Source organism: Staurois parvus, unplaced genomic scaffold (genome assembly GCF_062004578.1).
Source record: "Staurois parvus isolate SC_StPar_1 unplaced genomic scaffold, SC_StPar_1.0 ptg000298l, whole genome shotgun sequence".
Classification (NCBI taxonomy): Eukaryota; Metazoa; Chordata; class Amphibia; order Anura; family Ranidae; genus Staurois; species Staurois parvus.
The window spans coordinates 77,333-93,974 of record NW_028318094.1 but is presented as its reverse complement, the minus strand read 5'-3'; the positions used below and the strand labels follow the sequence as shown (position 1 = coordinate 93,974).

General features: G+C 43.2%; 1 protein-coding gene and 1 pseudogene across 1 annotated transcript in view; both read right to left on the bottom strand.

Moving 5' to 3' along the window:
- SYNPO (synaptopodin) overlaps positions 1-16,642 on the bottom strand; it is a 152,722-nt gene that overhangs the window by 79,120 nt on the left and 56,960 nt on the right. The gene's annotated exons all lie outside the window — the stretch shown is intronic.
- On the bottom strand, positions 12,257-12,377 carry LOC149457981 (U2 spliceosomal RNA; annotated as a pseudogene).

Below are 16,642 nucleotides of genomic sequence, written 5' to 3'. Positions count from 1 at the left end.
TATGAAGACATTTGATTGTTTAAAATTTTTTTATGGGATATGTTTTATAGCAGAAAGTAAAAAATATTTTTTGTTCAAAATTTGGGGTTTTTTTTTGTTTATGTAATAAAAAATTAAAAAAAACAGTGATTATCAAATACCACAAAAGAAAACTCTATTTGTGTGAAAACAATTATATAAATTTCATTTGTGCACAGTGTTGCATGACTGCGAATTGCCAGTTAAAGTAGCAAAGTGCCGAATAGCAAAAAAATGCCCTGGTTGTAAAGGGAGTAAAATCTTTCGGAGCTTAACTGGTTGATATGCATGCAAGTACAGTCTGCCTAGGAATGTCCACTTTTTAGACTCTAATGAAAGAGTGCCCGGTGTAAAAAAAAAAAAAGTCTCACGTGATGAAATGGTAAAACCTTTTGTTGAAAATGTGTAAGTACAAGTAGGGCCAACACATTTTGGGGGAACATTCTCCCACTTCTTCAGGACAATATGCAAATAAAATATATGCATAATTAGATAAATACAATAAAAATCTGCAACGGGTATACCTTATGCATTTCAATGTAAGATGCATACATTGTTAAATCACTTCAAAATATGTTGGCCATACTTGTACGCATCTTCCATATAAGATTTTAACAATTCATCAAGTGAGATTTTTTTTTATGCCAGGTGTTCCTTCATATTCACCCAAGTGTCTTCTGCTGAAACTACCGCATTGTTCTGTCAGACAGGCAGCAGCCCCAGACCCCTATCACCACCATCCACCATTGAGAGATGACCCACAAGAAGTGATTCCTTCAATACTCTCCATGGAGATAGCTACCAGTCACCAGTTAACTCAGTCCAGCACTCTCCCACTAACTTCAGACACTCTTCTAGACTGACATCTGTCCATCAAGGCTTTTTGATATTTCCAAAACTCCTCCCGAGACCCAGCCCATTACTTGCCGGGCTAAGGACTCTTCAGAGATGTACAGAGGCAGGGTGCTGCGACTTTTACAGGAAACACGGTCCAGATTTTCCTGCATTGCATAAAGATGCCCTCAATGGGGCCAAAATTAGTATGTAATGAAAACGAAATGGTTTTACCTAAAAATGTTGATGAGGGGGAAAAAAGGAATCAGGGAGGGCAAATATAGGCAGATTAAATGTCAGCTTTAAGTAATGGATACTAATTGACAAACAAATTTCTTTATTTTTCTAGTTCTGTTAAAAATTTGGAAGCACCAATTGTTTCTTAAAATTGCTAGTAGACTATCCCCCACTAAAACAGAGCTATGCCCTCTTCCTTTACTGTACTTTACTGATCTTCCCAGTCTCACTGGTCTTTGCAGTGGTGACACACCCCGCACACACCTCAACTTCCTCCTGTCTCACAAACACAAAAACCTCATAGATCCAAATCTCAGGCAAACATGATACAATGACATGTTACTTGTGTCACACTGCCAAAATCAGCTTATTACAGATAGAAAAGATTAACTAATAAGGTAAATTTAAGGGCATTGTGTTTTTTTCCCCTGTGCACTCTGGAAATTCCCTCATCGGTGCGGTGTATCATTATTTCTCAACAAGCTCATTACACCCCAGTGTGGTACAGTTATCTCTGTGAAAGGGGTTTACTGGGAATGTACAGTGAATTTGTATATATTTTTCTTTATTTATTATGGTCTGATCTTTTTTTTACCAAGTAAACATGAAATACTGTGTATTAATATTTTGCATTCTCATTTTTAACCAGCAGGGGAAGGACACAGCTTCACATTTTCCACTTTCCCTTAAGGACTGTTGTTTTTAGAGCTTAGTATCTTAAACTATAATGTACACATGCAAATGAATGAGCAAAAAGGGTTACTCATTGCCCTAAGAAAATGCCAGTTTCCAGAGAGGAATTTTCTACTGTGCTATCCTTTTGGATGACCTGTATTGGTATGGGAATACTTTGTCACTTATGAAATGCTTAATTGGAAACAAAGGTCTTATACTGTGTATATATATTTATATATATATATATATATATATATATATATATACACACACACACAGTATATATAAAATATACACTCATTGGCCACTTCATTAGGTACACTTTGCTAGTACCAGGGGTTGGACCCTCTTTTGTCTTAACAACTGCCTTAATTCTTTATGGCCTAGGTTCAACAAGTTGTTGGAAACATTCCTCAGAGATATTGGTTCACATTGACATGATAACATCACACAGTTGCTGCAGATTTGTTGGCTGCACATACTTAAATTGTTGATAAAAGGCAGGATGGGTCCATGCTTTCATGTGGTTTACGCCACATTCTTACCCTACCGTCTGAATGTCGCAGCTGAAATTGAGACTCATCAGACCAGGCAATGTTTTTCCAATCTTCTGTTGTCCAATTTTGGTGAGCCTGTGCCAATTGTAGCTTCCATTTCCTGTTCTTAGCTGACAGGAGTGGCACCGGTGTAGTCTTTTGCTTCTGTAGCCCATCTGCTTCAAGGTTTGACGTGTTATGCGTTCAAAGAAGGTATTCTGTATACCTTGGTTGTAACGAATGGTTATTTGAGTTACTGTTGCCTTTTTATCATCTCATACCAGTCTGCTCATTCTTCTCTGACATCAACAAGGCATTTTCATCCACACAACTGCCACTCACTGGGTATTTTCTCTTTTTTGGACCATTCTCTGTAAACCCTAGAGATGGTTGTGCTTGAAAATCTCAGTAGATTAGCAGTTTTTTAAATACTCAGACCAGCCTGTCTGGCACCAACAAACATGCCATGTTGAAAGTTGTCTAAATCCCCATTCTTCGCCATTTTGATGCTCAGTTTGAACTTCAACAAGTTGTCTTCACCACGCCTAGATGCCCAAGTGCACTGAGTTGCTGCCATGTGATTGGCTGATTAGTAATTTGTATTACCAAGCAATTGAAAAGGTGTACCTAATATAGTGGCCGGTTTGTGTACACATATATTTATCTATAGAGAGAGAGAAAGAACATACATTCCAAACAAATTATGGTTTCCCTTAACAAGACAGCTCCTTGCATATGAACCTGTGGTCTAGGGGTGTACAACCTTTTGACTTTCCTGGGCCACATTGGAAGAAGAAGAATTGTCTTGGGCAACACACTATAAAATACACTAACAATAAGCATAGCTGATAAGCAGAAAACATTGGGCAGATCACATGTTGACGATCACTGATATAGATAATGTACCTATCTGAGTAATAAAACTTCATTTTTTGTAATATTTTTTATTATAAAAGTAACAGAGGGCAATATAAAACTAGTGCGATATTTGACACTGTATTTGATAAGCTAACGTATCCATATCTGGTTAGATGGATGTAGTATCAATTCTCAATTAATTCACAAGGTGCTCCTCAGATATTTTGGTTCTAATTTTGCTCTTTGTGTGCTACATCCTTGAAAATAGTTGCTTACAAATATACAATAGGAGCTGCCGAAAACTGATGACATGAATAAGGCGTAATTGTGAAGAGTGGGATATTTTCTTTGGGAAGGTAAAACTTGTAAAAGTCCAGTCCAGTCCAGACATATTATTGCTGCTCTTCTCCCCTATCACTTCCATCCCCGATTTATACTCCGTCCTGCAACAATTTTTGCTAATTTCTGGTTTTAGAGTCAAACACCCCAAATCACTACCATTAAATATTTCTTTAGAGGACCACACTGATTCCTCCATCCACACATACAGCATGAGTGGGCAAATCCACCCCTGCTTGTGGGGAGGTACAGCATGGTGCAGGTAGTAAATACACCATGTCCGTTTGCAGCAAAACTTGGAACTTGAATTAAACAGAATGCCAATGTTAGAAACACCTGGCGGGAGAACACCGCTTGGGAAATAACTCAAAGTTCAATGTAGTCAGATGTATAGGAGAAGAGGTTCTGACAGCATCTGTTTCAGACGGTGAAGCGTGGCCTGGCCAGTCTGGTCCCAAGAGGGAAGCTCCTTTTCAGGATAGCAAGTCACTAATCTTTCCCTCTTCATTAGGAACCATTCCCTACTGCTAGTTACTTTCCCTAATCTGGGGGGCAGGGATGTACTAACAGAGGGTCACATGGGTGCAGCGTAGCCAACCAGAACACTGCTCCACTGACCAAGGAAACCATAGAGAAACATTGTTTCTCTTGGACTTCCTCTCCAGGCTGAGGTGCCACTTGGTATGAGCAACACCTGCATTGGAGAAACCAACCGCACATGCCTACATGCTGGCTATTGTATTCTAACTGGCTGCAGGCACTGTATGACTGATGATATTTGGCCTGGCTCCTTTGACAAAAGTTGACTGAGTGATCAACTTCTGTTGAGCCAGTAGGGCCACGCACTATAAGGATTATAAACAGTGTTTGGTCAGTTTCAGGGGCTAAAGCAAATTGACAGGTTATAATACCTTGTCTGTTGGTATTGTTTCTCCAAAGATAAGTCAAAAGTGCCTGTGCATTCCTCCTTCTTCCCTTGCCTTATTTGTCAGTTTCTGCTCGACAAACATTGATCATTTAATTGATGTCTGTTTGACGGACATGTTGGAAACCTTTTCTTGGTTGCTGGCTGCAGCTGCTGATCAATGTGGGTGCCACAGTCAGGACACAATGTCCAGGCAGGAGGATTCCTTCATTTCTTCATCCATCTTGTTTGTGTGGATGGAGGACATACCCAAGTGTTCCTCATTTTGTGAGACTGTCCATCTTTTAGAAAAAAAAAATCACTCTGCCCCACTTTCTTTATCAGTTGTCCATTTTTTTGGTTCTATTGGACTCCTTTAAAAAAAGAATAATTGAATTGCTAAAAAGTGCTATACTACAATAAATCTTTCATCCAACCACTATATAGTTACATATGTTATTTTGAAACCCAGCGTAAAGGAAAAGCAGTGGTGGAAAAAAACCACTTGTGGGTTTTACCAATAATTTTTTGCATATTATTATTTGTTCATGGCCCATGTAGCTTATGGGGTAGTGTGGGTTGTCCTTTGCCTACACGCTTTGTGGTGAAAGGTGTTCCTTTTTTCCTTATCTTATAAATTTGAGAGGTATGCTTGTATGTGAGTGTGGTAGGGATAATAAACTGAAAGACAGCAGAGAAAGAATACAGAGTATCCCACAACATGGAAAATTCCTTTAATCTGTTGTATACAAATTTTTGGGCCATCCGACAGCACAGTAAAATTGGCCTAAAGATCAGACCATTAAAACCCAACCTTGTCTATTCAATGCCTATGTCAGGAATAAAAGCTGCTGTGCATCCTGCTGGTGTGTCTTTAGGTGGGTAACTATTAAATCTATCTGTATTCTGTCATCTCATTTAGCTACCCCTTCAAGCAACAACAGCATAAAAGAGGCCTAAAGTAGAACTCCAGCCAAAAATAAAAACCAAAAGAATAGTGAATTCAAAGGTGAAATAAAAAAGCAGCCTTTTCTGCAATATTTACCTTCCAACCAAAGCTGCCAACCCCCTCCTCCCCCAGTATAACAGTGTTACAGGTTGAATGACAGCCATTATCATTCAGTTCACTCTTTCTGAGCCCGGCCTGTCATGGGGCTGCCCTCAGTTACTGCCTGTACAGTGAAGCAGTAGCAGTACAGTGATGAGCTCATCATATACCAAGGCAAAACAGGCAGATTTGTAAAAATGACCTTTTTCTTTTATCCTTTTGGTTTATGAGACCGCACCGGGGCCATTAGAAGCCACACTATTTTAATTTTCCATCTTTTCCCTAACAAAACCTTTTACAGACCCAGGGTTTTCTGTATATACTGATATCTGAAAAAAGGCATCCCTGGCCTTCACCTAGATGTGCATTTGCCTAGCTGTATAAAGACCTACAGTAAGCAAATACATATAAAGGGATGCTAATCATGGCTTCTTTCAGATGACACTGACAAATGACACTAAAAAGCACCATACTTTGAGCGCTTTTCAGCACATTTCTCATTTGTTTCCAGGGATGTTAGTTAGTTGTACTCTTTACTGTGCTACTTTGATTATAAGTGTATTCAGTGTAAGTAAATAAGGCCTCATACACACAGAGTGTTTTTGCAGCCACTTTTAGGGGCATCGGGCGTTTTTTCCACTGCTTGTAAACAGCCCATCATTTTATCCTATGTGTCTATACACACATGGACTTTTAGGAGCTTTTAGTGGCAGAAACGTTTACAGGCGAAAAAAAAAAAAGACTGGGCCAGTGCATCCAGGAGCAGCGTTTTGGCAGAAAAACCGCTTTCCGTGGGTAGAGGCGATTAAACGCTTCTAGACGAGTGTTAACACTAGGAGCGTTTAGCGCTTGAGCGTTAATTAATTTCAATGGCCAGAACAAATAATTTTTCTGCCAAATGGAATCAATTAACGCCCAAGCGCTTGATGCTTGCCTAAACATTTGTGAAAGCGTTAGATACTTTTGCAAGCGTCAGGCGTGCTGCCAGGAGGAAGGCTTCTAGGAGAGTTTTTTTAACGTCTAGTGCGCATGAGGCCTAAGACTACATTTATTTATGTATGAATGCTCTCCAAACTTTTTTACATACAAAACTTGTATATTTTGTTCACTGGCTTCAACATGCTAGTGAAGATCCACTATTGCTGTAAACTGGCCAAGAATTGAAACCGTTCTTTAACACTCTCCCTTGTAGATGGAGGAAAGGGTTATAGTCATCTGAAAGTGCTGCAAAATTAATGCACACTGATACCACCAACCACCCCCATTTTGATGTAAAGCAGTATAAAGTAAAATGCCCTTCTACATGCCCACCTGACCATGTGTCTACATTTGTGTATTCTTCCCTAACTCCTCTTCCAGTAACACCTGTAAAAGTCTGGATTTCCCTGGCTCATCAACAAGAAAAAGGGAGTTCAGATCTCACAGACAGTAATGAAAACCCAACGGATTTGAGTAGACAGAGATGTTGAGAAAAATCACGGGTGGTTGCCTTCTGTACCACAGCACCAGCGGGTTTGGGACGCTGTATAAAATGTGTACATTAAAGGACCCTGTCCATTCAGTGCAAGGTGACAAGGACTGTATAAAAACCACGTCCTGACCACCTTATACTCATAGCTCCAGTTCTCCATCAGCATTCTTTCCTCTGTCTCAGCTGTCACCAAGTTATTCACACTTGGCTGATGTCACAACTTAGAGGGAATGGTGATGTCACCTCCTCTGACCTAGCCACTAGTCCCAAGCCCTGTATCATAGGAGTAGGTCCCATATTCCAATTCCTGCAAACACATGGATGAAGGATCCGTAAGGGAGTGCCAGATATGTCAGCATAAGTTGGTCTGGGGGAAGGCTTTATACAGAATCACTTTGTCCTGATTGGTCAAGAAGACAGATTCTCTTTATTGACCTTGAGTTTCAAACAGGTATTAGATAAATCAATGGTCTCCAAACTGCAGCCCTTTGCTTACTCCTATCTGGTCCTTTGGGCACCATTCCACTCACTGATATGAGGTACTATTCCTCCAGCTGATATGAGGCATTACTCCTCCCACTGATACCAAAGATGGAACGCTATTCCTCCCTCTGATACCAATGATGGAACACTATTCCTCCCACTGATACCAATGATGGGGCACTATTCCTCCCACTGACACCAATGATGGGGCACTATTCCACCCACTATCACCAATGATGGGGCACTATTCCTCCCACTGATATCAATGATGGGACACTATTCCTCCCACTGATACCAATGATGGGGCACTATTCCTCCCACTGATACCAATGATGGGGCACTATTCCTCCCACTGACACCAATGATGGGGCACTATTCCTCCCACTGATATCAATGATGGGACATTATTCCTCCCACTGATACCAATGATGGGACATTATTCCTCCCACTGATACCAATGATGGGGCACTATTCCTCCCACTGATACCAATGATGGGACACTATTCCTTCCTCTGATACCAATGATGGGGAACTATTCCTCCCTCTGATATCAATGATGGGACATTATTCCTCCCACTGATACCAATGATAGGACAGTATTCCTCCCACTGATACCAATGATGGGGCACTATTCCTCCCACTGATACCAATGATGGGGCACTATTCCTCCCACTGATACCAATGATGGGGCACTATTCCTCCCACTGATACCAATGATGGGGCACTATTCTTCCTAATGATACCAATGATGGGGCACTATTCCTTCCACTGATACCACCAATGGGGCACTATTCCTTCCACTAATAGCAATGATGGGGCACTAGTCCTCCTCCTGCTGAATATAATTTTTTATACTCGTACTGACCACCAAACTTGAGACATTTTCTACTCCCACTGGCCACAATCCAGTCCCCCTATAGTCTGAAGGACAGATAATTGGCACTTTGATTAGAAAGTTTGGAGACCCCTGGGAAAAATCTACAGGTAAAGTAGAAGCCCAAGAGATGACATGAACTATTTATTTTAACTAAACCAAATGAACAAGCTTGATAATAAGGGACCATTGGCAGCCCTCACTAGGCCTGGACAGCTGACAGTCTAAATAAAGGCATTGCCATGTACACACCATCATAGGTATTCACCATCATAGGTATTGCCATCTTTCAATGAGCATTGTCCTCATTTTTCATCTGTGGTTTAAAGTCCCAGCATGTCTTTAAATAATTCATGTTTATTCAGTACACCTGACTGCTAGGCCACCTGAGCTGTGAGATGTCAATGTATTCAGACCAGCCTCCAATTGCTCACATTACTAACTTGTGTACATATTACTGACTGACATACAGACAATGAGAGAGGCCACAAAATTACAGAGGGAGAATGATAGGAATACGATGCAACAGTGGAGACCATGTGTATGCATGACATATGCTCACAGCCTTGTTAAATTTTAAAATCACAGAAGCCGATGGAGTGGTGGTGGTTGTACACACTCTGTCATTATCATTACTTCCTACACACAAACACACACTAAACAGCAAGTACTCTCTCATTAGTATTATGGCATGAATCTGGAAAGACTATGGAAGGTCTAATCTAAGCTATACTTGTGTCAAAGAGAAAAGGTCCAACCTGAGCTCTGCTTACATTACAAAGGAAGGGTCTACACTAAGGTCTGCTTATTGGAGGGTCTGATTCAAGGTCTGCATGAATTACAGAGGGGTCTGTTCTCAGGTCTGTTTGCATTACAGAGGAGGGATCTGATCCTAGACTGCTTGCATTGCAGAGGAGGGGTCAGTTCTATGGTCTGCTTGCATTGCAGAGGAGGGGTCAGTTCTATGGTCTGCTTGCATTGCAGAAGAGGGATCAGTTCTAAGGTCTGCCTGCATTTCAGAGAAGGGGTCAGTTCTAAGGTCTGCCTGCATTGCAGAGAAGGGGTCAGTTCTAAGGTCTGCCTGCATTGCAGAGAAGGGGTCAGTTCTAAGGTCTGCCTGCATTGCAGAGAAGGGGTCAGTTCTAAGGTCTGCCTGCATTGCAGAGGAGGGGTCAGTTCTAAGGTCTGCCTGCATTGCAGAGGAGGGGTCAGTTCTACGGTCTGCCTGCACTGCAGAGGAGGGGTCAGTTCTACAGTCTGCCTGCACTGCAGAGGAGGGGTCAGTTCTAAGGTCTGCTTGCACTGCAGAGGAGGGGTCAGTTCTAAGCTCTGCCTGCATTGCAGAGGAGTGGTCAGTTCTAAGGTCTGCCTGCACTGCAGAGGAGGGGTCAGTTCTAAGCTCTGCCTGCATTGCAGAGGAGGGGTCAGTTCTATGGTCTGCCTGCACTGCAGAGGAGGGGTCAGTTCTAAGGTCTGCCTGCATTTCAGAGGAGGGGTCAGTTCTAAGGTCTGCCTGCACTGCAGAGGAGGGGTCAGTTCTAAGCTCTGCCTGCATTGCAGAGGAGGGGTCAGTTCTAAGGTCTGCCTGCACTGCAGAGGAGGGGTCAGTTCTAAGCTCTGCCTGCAATGCAGAGGAGGGGTCAGTTCTAAGCTCTGCCTGCATTGCAGAGGAGGGGTCTTTTCTAAGCTCTGCTTGCATTGCAGAGGAGGGGTCAGTTCTAAGCTCTGCCTGCATTGCAGAGGAGGGGTCAGTTCTAAGCTCTGCCTGCATTGCAGAAGGGGGGTCAGTTCTAAGGTCTGCCTGCATTGCAGAGGAGGGGTAAGTTCTAAGGTCTGCTTGCACTGCAGAGGAGGGGTCAGTTCTAAGCTCTGCCTGCACTGCAGAGGAGGGGTCAGTTCTAAGGTCTGCTTGTATTGCAGAGGAGAGTTCTCACCATAGGTCTGCTTGTGTTGCAGAGGAGGGTTCCATTCTGAGGTCTGTTTGCATTACAGGGGAGGGCTCTAATCCTAGGTCTGCATCATTTACAGGTGAGGAGGCGTCTAACTGCTTGCATTGCAGGAGGGGTCTGATTCTAGCTCTCCTTTCATTGCAGAGGAGAAATCTGACCCAACTATTCTTACATAACAGAGAGGGGTTTGATCCTAGTTTGAATGGCATTACAGAAGAGGGATCTGATGTTTGTTCTGTTTTCATTACAGAGGCTGGCGTCTGATCCGAGGTCTGCTTACATTAAAGAAAGTGGAGTTGGTTTGGTCCTAGTGCTGCTTGCATAAGGCCTCCTGCACATGGTACTGGTGTTTGAGCATATACTTTTTTAATGTAATTTCAGGCACTTGTTTAGCATGTATTCACGCGTATTTACGCACATATTTGCGCTCATATGTGCATGCGCATACAATATATCCTTAGGGAAAATTGATTATTTATGCTTGTATGCTCATATTTGCGCGCAGGTGGCGTAAATTACTAACCAAAAATGCAGATTTTTCCTATACCTTCGTGCATTACAAAGACTGGAGAGTCCTGAGCCTTTTTTTTGACTAAAAAAACCTCTAAAAACCGCAAACGCGAAGAAACGTGGCAAAACACTGCTAAACGCTAATACAAAAAAACGCTGAAAAACTCACGTTTTTACCGTGACTTTCCACAGCTAACGTTACCAATGTTATTAAAACGCCCCGTGTGCATGGAGACTTATTCTGAATCTGCTTGTAATATTCAGTAGGGATCTAACCTAGGTCTGCTTGCATCACAGAGGATGGGTCTGATCCTAGGTCTGCTTGCATCACAGAGGATGGGTCTGATCCTAGGTCTGCTTGCATCACAGAGGATGGGTCTGATCCTAGGTCTGCTTGCATCACAGAGGATGGGTCTGATCCTAGGTCTGCTTGCATCACAGAGGATGGGTATAATCCTAGGTCTGCTTGCATCACAGAGGATGGGTCTGATCCTAGGTCTTCTTGCATTACAGAGGAGGGGTCTGATCCTAGGTCTCCTTGCATTACAGAGGAGGGGTCTGACTGTAGGTCTGCTTGCATTACAGAGGAGTGGTCTAATCCTAGGTCTGCTTGCATTATAGAGGAGGGGTTTGATCCTAGATTTGCTTGCAATACAGAGGAGGAGTTTGATCCTAGATATGCTTGCATTACAGAGGATGGGTTTGATTTTTTTTTTCTTGTCCGCAGAAGTGTGGAAAATGAAAACTCGTAAGAGAAAAAAAACATGCAAGTGCAAAACACCAACACAAAAAAGTGCACTTAGGGATGTGCTTCTTGTCCACCCCCCCAAAGGGGTAGAAACTCTACCCTGATCCTTCAGGGCACAAAGTTCCTGACAGAGACAAAGTGTTTGCAACATGGTCCATCTAGCCAAAGGGCCTGGCGGACCCCTTTGCTTGTGGCCAGCCGAAGCTGACCACCAAGTACTTAGTTGAGGGGCTCCCCCGAAGAGAGAACCCCCAACGATTGGAGGAGGAAGGAAGGACCACACATCCCCCCCTAGATGTCATGGCAGGCCCAAGGACACACACCCTCCATCCACTAAGGAAAAAAACACACACATAGATGAAAGGTGACAAACGTGGAGAAACTAAATAAATAAATATGTGGCTGTGCAATAGTGCACTGGCTAGGCCCTGAGGCCCGTAGCAAAAGACCTGCCCTGACCAAAAGGCCTATCCCTAAAAGGTACAGTGCAGAAAAAGTGTTTAGAACTGTGACTATGTGCACATTTCACACATTGGGCTCCCACCCCCAAGTGTTACTAGGAGCACCTCTGGGGCAAACACTCCCAGGGGGCACAGTTCTGAGGACTTTCTGCCTCCTCGGCACCTGGCCAGACAAGGTAGACCGATTCAAATCAGGAGGAACTGGACCCATCCGGTTTTCCCAGGGGAATTACTCCAGTGCCTCAACTGCCTGTGATTGCTCCGCTTTCTGTTCCAGCCGGTATTAGCCTTCAGAGCCCCCATCATACCAGCAGGGGTACTATACAGCTAGCCATCCTCACCAAAAGGCAAGAATGATGGCAGAGCACACCTACTGGGCACTGATAAGAGCAGATACTACACTTGATCTTAGCCAAAAGGCCGAGATCCTAGGTCTGCTTGCATTACAGAGGAGGGGGTCTAATCCTAGGTCTGCTTGCATTACAGAGGAGGGGGTCTAATCCTAGGTCTGCTAGCATTACAGAAGAGGGGTATGATCCTAGGTCTGCTTGCATTACAGAAGAGGAGTATAATCCTAGGTCTGCTTGCATTACAGAAGAGGGGTATAATCCTAGGTCTGCTTGCATTACAGAGGAGGTGTCTGATCCTAGGTCTACTTGCATTACAGAGGGTGGTTCTAATCCTAGGTCCTCTTGCATTACAGAGGATGGGTCTGATCCTAGGTCCGCTTGCATTACAGAGTATGGTTCTACTCCTAGGTCCTCTTGCATTACAGAGGATGGGTCTGATCCTAGGTCCACTTACATTACAGAGGGTGGTTCTAATCCTAGGTCCTCTTGCATTACCGAGGATGGGTCTGATCCTAGGTCTTCTTGCATTACAGAGGGTGATTCTAATCCTAGGTCTTCTTGCATTACAGAGGGTGATTCTAATCCTAGGTCCTCTTGCATTACCGAGGATGGGTCTGATCCTAGGTCTTCTTGCATTACAGAGGGTGGTTCTAATCCTAGGTCCTCTTGCATTACAGAGGATGGGTCTGATCCTAGGTCCGTTTGCATTACAGAGGGTGGTTCTAATCCTAGGTCCTCTTGCATTACAGAGGATGGGTCTGATCCTAGATCTGCTTTTGTTCAGCCTGCAAGCTGAATGAAAATAAACTAACAGATTCCTCCATCCATGTTAACAAGAATATTGGATGGAAGAATCTCCAGCTGGGGCAGGGCTGGAAAATGGTGACTACATCTGATTGGATGCAGCTGCATTTTGGCTTGACTATTTTAAGTCAAGATATGTCGGGCAGGGCCCCACAGGGCCAGTTCCTCAGGTTTGCTTTCATTAGGTGACCAAAAGGTATCAAACAAATGTTCCTATTTAGTTAACAGAAAAAAAGCTAAGGAAAGGGAAGAGAGATGTGGCAGGTATGGCTTAGCACAGGGAGAAACAAAAGCAGCTGGGACAGATTATGTAATGTACATCGTATAGGGCACGCTTGTTGGAGAAGACAGAGCCTATTGAGCCTATTGAGCATGCTCCGAAATGCATTACCGCCCCCTTCACCTGCTACATCTGACTCTGCTCTCCAAGCTTCATTTTTGATGCACAGGCAAATCCTGGTCTCTACTTCCTGATCCTATAGGCATAGTTTGCTGCTGGGCGGCTGGATGTCCCACCTGGATCTAATTACCACACGATGAGCCTTTTTAACCATTTATCTTGTAAGTGCAAATTTTCCATTGTTTACTGAATAAATTTTCAATACTGCACTTAGAGGTGCCTTCCTCTCTTTTTCTTGGGACAGATTATGTAACCTGTCCGAAGGATTGTTTCTCCAGAGGCTGGCTGGGAGACTTGCGGATGGCTGATGAAACTGTAGCTCAGGCCACCTGAAAGCAGCGTCTGTCATCCCATGAGCACACTTAGCTTTGTGCATGTGTGTGTATTTATGTCTGTGTGTGTGAAGCAATGTGCTGAGCTTCCAACAGCACATACATCACCTCACCTCAAGTTACAGAAGTATATCATATCCAAAACTGTACCCTTGACAGCTATATCCTTGAAACAGCAATGGGAGAATCCGTACTGGCAAACATGAACATTTTTTCATTCACAAGTTCTTTTGCCAAACTGTGTATCTCTATAGCTGTACATCATCCTGATCTTTATTGACTCCCTAACTATAATATAAATCAAGTGACAACTACCGGTCCTTGCAGAAAAACCTCATCCCAGTTGACCTCTGGGCCCGTGTGCCCTGACCTTAGACAAAAAATGCTACTGTCTGAAACTAGGACCTCAAGTGCTGTGATCAATCTTCATGGCAGGAGGTCCACAGGGCGGGGAGACTTGTAAAAAGGCCTAAGATGCAAGTCTATGCTGGTGTGTAACTGTCTCCATCAGTGCTGGGGGCCATACTGGGATCTCACACACCCCTTTGGCAATAAAACGATAAAAAAAAATCACTAGGTGCTCTTGCCAAACCATTACAAACCTGCAGTTAAGTCTGGAAGAAAACTCACTCTAACTGTAAAGTAATTACATAGATAATTACCGAGAAAATCCCCCTGATGTCTAGTCATGTGAATTGGTGCAGTTCCATGAGGCAATCACAACAGAACAAAACACGGCCTACAAGGGCCTTCTCCGAGAAACTCAACACCCCATGAACTTGTAATACACAGGAGGGCAGAGGAGGGGCCCCTCACAAGCACACCGCTCCAGCTGTGCTGCAAAGCTCTTCCTAAAATGAAATGTTCTGTTCTCTTTGATACATACGAGTTGTTATGCTTGACTTGTAGCAATTTACTCACAATACATATGTTGTATAGGAGGCCGTGACATATGCTAGTTCACAGAAGGGTAACATTTCATCAGAAAGAAGTGCCTACTTTAAAACTGCTGTGACAGCCAGCCTACTTTCTGCCTGACATCGCTAAAAGGGAACTCCGGGCAAAGCAAGAACACCATTCTTATTATTATTATACAGGATTTATATAGCGCCAACAGTTTGCTCAGTGCTTTACAATAGAACGGGAGACAATACAGCAACAATACAGTTCAATACAAGAGGGAAAGGAGGGCCCTGCTCCTTGGAGCTTACAATCTAGTTATATATTTATTTAAAAATCAGAAGACCGGTCAGTAATGAGCATTTGTAAGAATATGTTTACCTACTGCTGAGATGTTACAACGCAGTGGTCCCCAAGCTACAGCCCTTTGCTTGCCTTTATCTGGCCCTTGTGTTATTATTCCTCATAGACACAATAGGGAACTTTTCCTCCCACTAACAACAACGCTGGGGCACTATTCCTTTCACCAACACAAATGATGGAGCATAATTGCTCCCATGGATACCAATGATGGAGCACTATTCTCCCTACGGGCCCCAATGATAGGGCATTATTTCTCCTCCCACTAACCATAGGTGATTATTTACAAATGTGGTTCTTATGCCCATATGTATTTGTAGTTTTCTGTTATATTTACTGCTTTTTATTTAATCATTTGTGTAAGTATTTTTACTTTATTTTTCATTCTTAATTTTTATTTTTTTATTCTCTTTCTCTGTTTTTCTCTCTTTTTTCAATTTTTTCCCTTTGTCCATTTCTTTTTCCTTCCTTTTTTTTGTTTGTTGATATTCTTTTTGAGACAATGGTTTTATATGTCTTGTCACAATGTATCATAGACGTATCCTCAGGATTCAGGAGTACTGATTAAGACAGGTGTTCTTTATTAACGAATGCCTATATAAGACAGCATTCTGGATGTTTTTTTTTGTTATGATTAAGCGCGCAATCGTGTGAAACGCGTTAACAAGTCCTGTATTCATGTCCTGGTGTTTTATGTATCCTATGGATCAAGAAATATTTACTATACTCATCAATCCTCCGGAGTGCGGTTAACCCTTCTTCCTATTGCATCACATGGATTGGTCTGGATTCTTTGCCTGAGCGGTAATACCTCTGTTCCATGTATCAGATGGGTAGGGGCCAATACCATAGGCTTAGGTGGGGAAGGCTATTGAACTGTATACATACACTATATTGCCAAAAGTATAGGGACACCTGCCTTTACACGCACATGAACTTTAATGACATCCCAGTCTTAGTCCGTAGGGTTCAATATTGAGTTGGCCCACCATTTGCAGCTATAACAGCTTCAACTCTTCTGGGAAGGCCGTCCACAAGGTTTAGGAGGGTGTCTATGGGAAGGTTTGACCAATCTTCTAGAAGCGCATTTGAGATGTCAGGCACTGATGTCAGACGAGAAGGCCTGGATCGCAGTCTACACTCTAATTCATCCCAAATGTGTTCTATGGGGATGAGGACAGGGCTATGTGCAGGCCAGTCAAGTTCCTCCACCTCAAGCTCGCTCCCCCATGTCTTTACGGACCTTGCTTGTGCACTGGTGCACAGTCATGTTGGAACAGGAAGGGGCCATCCCCAAACTGTTCCCACAAAGTTGGGAGCATGAAATTGTCCAAAATGTCTTGGTATGCTGACACCTTAAGAGTTCCCTTCACTGGAACTAAGGGGCCAAGCCCAACCCCTGAAACACAACCCCACACCATAATCCCCCTCCACCAAACTTGGCACAATGCAGTCAGGCAAGTACCGTTCTCCTGGCAAGAAAGGAGCCAGAAAGGGAAGCAGGACTCGTCACTCCAGAGAACACGTCTCCACTGCTCTAGAGTCCAGTAC